This window comes from Cenococcum geophilum (assembly GCF_001692895.1).
Source record: "Cenococcum geophilum 1.58 unplaced genomic scaffold K441scaffold_36, whole genome shotgun sequence".
In the NCBI taxonomy this organism is placed as follows: Eukaryota; Fungi; Ascomycota; class Dothideomycetes; order Gloniales; family Gloniaceae; genus Cenococcum; species Cenococcum geophilum.
Genome location: NW_027137594.1, coordinates 1001028 through 1007115, shown reverse-complemented (window position 1 = coordinate 1007115; position 6088 = coordinate 1001028).

Below are 6088 nucleotides of genomic sequence, written 5' to 3'. Positions count from 1 at the left end.
AAGGCCTCTATATAGCTATTATTAAAAATAAAAGGTGTATCCTTCCTAGTTAGTCGTACGAGAGGTTTTACCATAATTCCGTAGTTATAAATAAACCAGTAGTAGAAATTATAAAAACTAAGGAAAAACTGGATTCCTTTTACTATATAAAGGGGCTTTTAGTTACGGATTGCCTCTACCTTTTTAGGGTCGACCTTAATTCCTTCCGTAGTTATAATAAACCTAAGGTATTTTATACGTTTTACCCCAAACTCGCATTTCTTAATATCAACTTATAAGCCCGCGTTCCGTAGTCTCTCCAGGACCTTCTTAATATAAACTTAATACTTAAGTTCGTCGTCTAAGTATATAAGAATGTCGTCTAGGTATGCCATACAGAATTCGTTAAGGTAATTAAAAAGAACGTTATTTATATACCTTTAGTATATAGCCGGTCCGTTTATTAGTCTAAAAGGAAGAACTTTATATTTATAGGAACTATAGTAGGTATAGAACGTTGTTAAATCTTTAGATATAGGGTTTATCCTAATTCGGTAAAAAGCTTAGCGGATATTAAGTTTAATAAAGATCTTTGCCTAGCTTAAACGTACAAGGGTCTTATTAATTAAAGAAATAGGATACTGGTCCTTTTAAGTAATAGCGTTTAGCTTTTAATAGTTAATATAAAAACAAAGGCCTCTATTAGGCTTTTTTATAAACAGAATAGGGGAAGCAAAAGGGGCTTAACTTAGCTCGATAAACCCTTTATCTAGGTTATCAATTAAGTACTACTTTATTGCTTTTAGCTTATCCATTAATTAATAGTAGAGGGGGCTATAGCCTAGCGAGTTATGGGCCTTTAATTAAATCTTATAATCATACGTTTAGTAGGGGGGTAACTTATCTAAGGCCGCCTTTAAGAATATATCCTTGTAGCCTATATAAATAGTAAAAAGGAGGTATTTAACTAGTTCCTCATCGGTTTCCTTATCTAGCCTTTCCTCTCTATTATTAATAATTCGGTTAATCTTATATAGGCTCGTTGTAAAGACCTTATTATCCTTCCGGTATATATTAAAGTAGAACACTACAGCGCTAATTATAGCGATATCTATAGTAGGGGGGTTAACTAACAATAGGGGCGTATATAACTTTAGGGACTTCTAGGGTACTAGCGTCATTATTACTCCTTTTAGCTCCTGTTATATCTTTCGGAGGTTATCCCTTATATCCTGTTAATACGTTCTTTTCTATAACAGTTAAATCTATGCGATTTAGACGTTATCTATATTATTATCTATCCCGCTTCTATACGTAGAGTCCTTTTTAAACGTAGCGCTTTAGGAGAGTATCTTTATCGGTACGGAGTTCTTTCTAGCTTCGCGGCGGGCGTTCTCTTAGGTAAAGGCTAGGTCACAGGCCCGGACATCCTACTAGTAGGTAAAGTTAGCCCTTACAGCTAGTGTCTTATGGTTAGTTCGGATCTCCCTAATAAAGGAGGGCAACCTTAGTCTATCCTCCGGCTAAATAAACCGTCTTTTTTATATATTTAACTAAATATTAAAATAGGACATCTATTTTCGTCTAAGGATTATATTATAGGACCCTAGGTCTAGGATGCAAAAGGGGATACCATATTAGTGTTGTCCGTTAAAAGTGATATATAACTTTAAGACGTAGGTAACGGGCTAACCGGCTTAGCTATTATAGCCCTTTACCTAGACAGGCTTCTCTAGTTAGATAGCTTCTGCATTTAGAAACTTAGCAACATTATTTACATAGGCAGTATTTATAAAGGCGAAGCCATTTACTCTAGTGTTAATAAGGGCGGTTGTATTGTGGGAGGGTACGACCACTCTCAGATAGGAAAGTCACAGTGCTGTCTGTCTGTCTGTCGGTCGGTCGGTCGGTCGGTCGGTCAGTCGTCAGTCGTAATCAATCAGTAGGAAAGCAGTCAGTAAGAAGAAAGGAAAGAATGTATTCCCGGTAGGTCGTGATGGAGAGAAGGAGAGAAGCCGAAGGCTCGATATATACAGGAAAATGCCAAGGCACTAAGCAGTGGCCCATTTTACCCCACCATAGTATTAACTCTATATCCATTTTAAGATACTATATATAGAACCGTAAAATACTTTCCACCTATTAACTAACTAAGATTAATCTCTTCAAGATCAATAGAGTACCCTAAAGGGGAGTCTTTCCCTAGGGTTCTTCTTTTCCTAACTTATTAGACGTTTCTCCTTCCTCTATCTCCTTAATATCGCCTATATCCTTTAGCTCCGGGTAGGACGAGGTAAAGTAATCTTACTTATCGCAGTTAAAGCACATAGCTAAGGTAGGGTTGATTGGAGTATTACGGCAAATACTAGTTAATAGCGTAGTACGTAGCTAGTCGGGCGAGGCTTACTAGTACGTAGTTGTAACCACCTTTAGTATAAGAGCAGTCGTAACTTATCTTCCTACTCTAGCTCCTATAGGTATAGCTAGCGAGTTCTAATTATTACGGAGTCGCTTCTACTAATTAGGGCGGGCGTTAATCCGCTTTAGTTCTAAGTCTAATAATAGGCAATAAGCTGTAAGTTTTTCGTAGGTTAGTAGGTTATCTAAGGTTACAGCGATCTTTTCTTATAGCCGGATTATTAGCTTATCGTATAGGTCTAATTAGTAGTTCTTAAGGGGAACCTAGCCTTCTCCTATAAGGTATAGGAATTAAGTCTAGAATTCGGTAAAGGGTTAGTTCGGTTTTATTATTAGGTAATTATAGTTATAACAGGTATCCTATACTTTATTTAGGTTAATATAAATAGCCGCTAGGTGCCATATTATTTTATTAACAGATATAAATCGGACAGGGGAGTTATCCTCAAACTTGGCTTAAAGGTGCCGTTAGGCGTCCCCAGTGGTTTAACCAAAGAGGTAGAGTATTTTAGCTTCTTTAGAAAGGAAATAGTTATAGTTAACACAGAGCTTTCCTTATACTTAAATCCTCCAATTCATAAAGGTAGGGTCTATCCTATTAGACAGTAGTAGGGGGTTAGGGAGCTTAACGGACTTTAATTACTTTATTATTGTATCCGTACTCCCTAGTGTATTACATTTAATAAAGTAAATAGGTTAACTAGGGCTTTAAGAAGAGGAAGCCAGGCTATTTTATAGGGCTATAAGGCTTTTTAGGATCTCTTATAGAGTCTCTTGTATATTTCTCGCTTTAAGACGATCGGCTTCCTAGCTAGCTACAAGGGCGCGAATCTACTCGCGTATGTCTACGACATTATTATTATCTTCAATTTCTGATCCTAATTGGATCTTAGGTTCCTCTTAGGTAAAGGCAGCTCTCTTAGATAAGCTTACTTTAGGTGCCATCGTTAGCTTCCTAAGGTTCGTTAGAATTATACGCTTTAGTTTCAATTCCAGGGGTATAGGTCTAGTCCTATCTAGCTTATAAGGTGGGATATTATCTAGGCCTTCCTAGGTAATATAGAGTTGTTTTAGTGTCTAAGTATAGCGTATTAATGCGTCGTTGCAGACGAAGTTTCTTTAGGGTAGGATATTATTAAGGCCTTCCCAGGCAAGGTAGGGAGAGCTTAGTATAATGTCACGGCTTAAATAAATGCCTCTGAACCAAAGCTTAAACGAATGCTATATTACCAAGATACTAAGCTAAAAAGAAGGAAAAGGGGTCGCTAGGACCGATGTAAACAAATATATAGGGTAAGCCGCTAAGGCGCTAGCTTTAGGCGGGCCAATCGCAGGTTGGCAGAATATGGCAGAATTTGGCAGGTAATATGCGATAGCGCCGTTATAAAGAGTATATTACGTCTACGTTTTGGCTTAAATATTATTTAACTAGTAACTTTTTCTTAAGTTAACTCCTTCTAATATCCCAATTAATTAAACGCCTAATACGGTATAAAGAACACAGCTACTCTAATTTTATTATAACCCCTTACTATATAACTAAATGTAAGGGTTATTTTGGCCCTTACTTAGCTGCATTGCCTAGGGGCTCTTAGGGGTCGCCAAGGCTAGCCTTCGGCTAGCCCTTAGCATCTCCTTATAAGCACCTTAAGCTTGCAGCCCTTTCCCTCCTTATTGGTTCGTCTCTTAGTACGAGGCTATTGCCTACCCTCATTACTATATCGTCCTCTTCCATCGACTCCCTATATGACTTATGCTCGGCTTGCCTGCTCCCTACCGTATACCCTAGTAATACTACCTTATACTAAACCTCTGCTATAAATCTCTAATATTATCTATAATTAGGATATTCTATTAGATAACTATATAAATATTTAGAATATCTATGCCTATTCTAAGAGTAGTTATAGCTACTATAATCCAAATATCTAACTGCTTATTGCGGAAAATATTATATATTCTATCCTAATTATGCTTCGCTATATAAGATATATATATCCTAACTATTTAGTTTATAAAATACGCTAAGTAGCCCTTTTAGATAAGAGACTCCTTAAGGTACTAAGAGACTACCGCGATATATCTTCTACCGTTAAGAAATATAATTATTTTTAGGATTTTCTAAGGGGTTAAGCCACCGCCTAAAGACTTAACTACTTAGTTAAGTAAGAAGTGTAACTACTTATAGTAGTTTGTTTTTCTTTTTAGTATCGGAAACATATATATTAAGATATCTAGTTAGTTAATAGACGTACGGATAATCTTTAATATACCTAGTTTAGTTCCCTCTGGCTAAAACCTACTATTTTTTTTTACTACTTACTCTGTCTTAATGTCTATAGTTATAGAGCAGCTAAAGAAAACAATACTTAATAGGAGAGACCGGCGTAGCTTATAGATTAAGATAAAGTTACTCTAAAACTCCTTCTACTAGTAGAGTATATAATACTTATTAATAGCTACCAGTCTAACTTAATATTAGAAGAATAGATCCTATAGAATCTTCTAGAATTTAGGAGATATAGCTTACTCTAGCCTAAGTAGTATATAGGTATATATACTATTCTTAATATTCTTAAGCAGTTAAGGGTTCTGGAATTTTATATCCGTTAATATTAAATATAGGTTTATACTAGGATATTAATAAATTAACTTAACCTATTTCCCCTTTAGCTTACTTAATAGGATAAGCTATATTATAATTTAGCTAGTTAAGACTAAGAAAGTATAGAATATAATACTTTTACTAAAGCTAGTTTTTATAATAAGTATAGTATCCCCTATTTTATAAACTAGTTAGCGAAGCACCCCAACCTATTAAGTATAGGGATTCTTTCCCCTAAGGAGTTAGCATATAATATAGGTAAGTATTTCCATCTAATGCTTTATATTTTAGGGGTTGGAACTATTTAATACAAGCCTCTAAAGCTATAGAATAGTTAAGGTTAGTATATATTTTCTTTAGGAAGTATATAACTAGGCCTTAGGAGGAGTTAAATAGCGTAAGTTACTACGTTGCCGTTAGTAATACCGCTTGCTTTAAGGCATCTAAAGAGGATTTATAAGTAGACCTAACAAGACTTATAAAAAATTTTCGACCTATAACTTTAGAACTTTATATTAGCTAAAATGCATAAATAAGTATATAGATAAATAAAGTAACCCTTAAAATATAATTAATTACCTTTTAAAGTGGTTAACTGGTTAACTAGTGGAGATATATCGCTCTTTAGCAGTATCGCGTTTGATTAATGAGTAGACCTTTATACATTTTCGCACCAAAGGCCCTCAGACGGCAAACGAGACCGCGCTTTCAAGTACAGGGGTTATATAACGCTAGCAGGGGTTTAATAAAGCTAGTAGGGGTTTTATATAAAGCTATACTAATTAAGTACTAGCGAGACTTATCTCGTTTGCCGTCTGAGTCGCTTACTGAGATAACGTCTCCTACGCTTTCCGGCAAGACGTTGGTACAACGATGGGCAGATCCTCCAGCAATAAGCTTCAGGAATGCGATAGAGCCTATTCGGGAGCATGGGAAATGTCAGATGCTGTAATTCCCTTACCGTAGAAGTTCGCTCTCATGGTGACTAGGAAAACGACACGATAAGAGCACGGGAATTTGCATATGAAATAATCTTAAATCTTGTGAAAATTTTGGTCGGGAGTTAGTCCTGGAATAGACATGTCA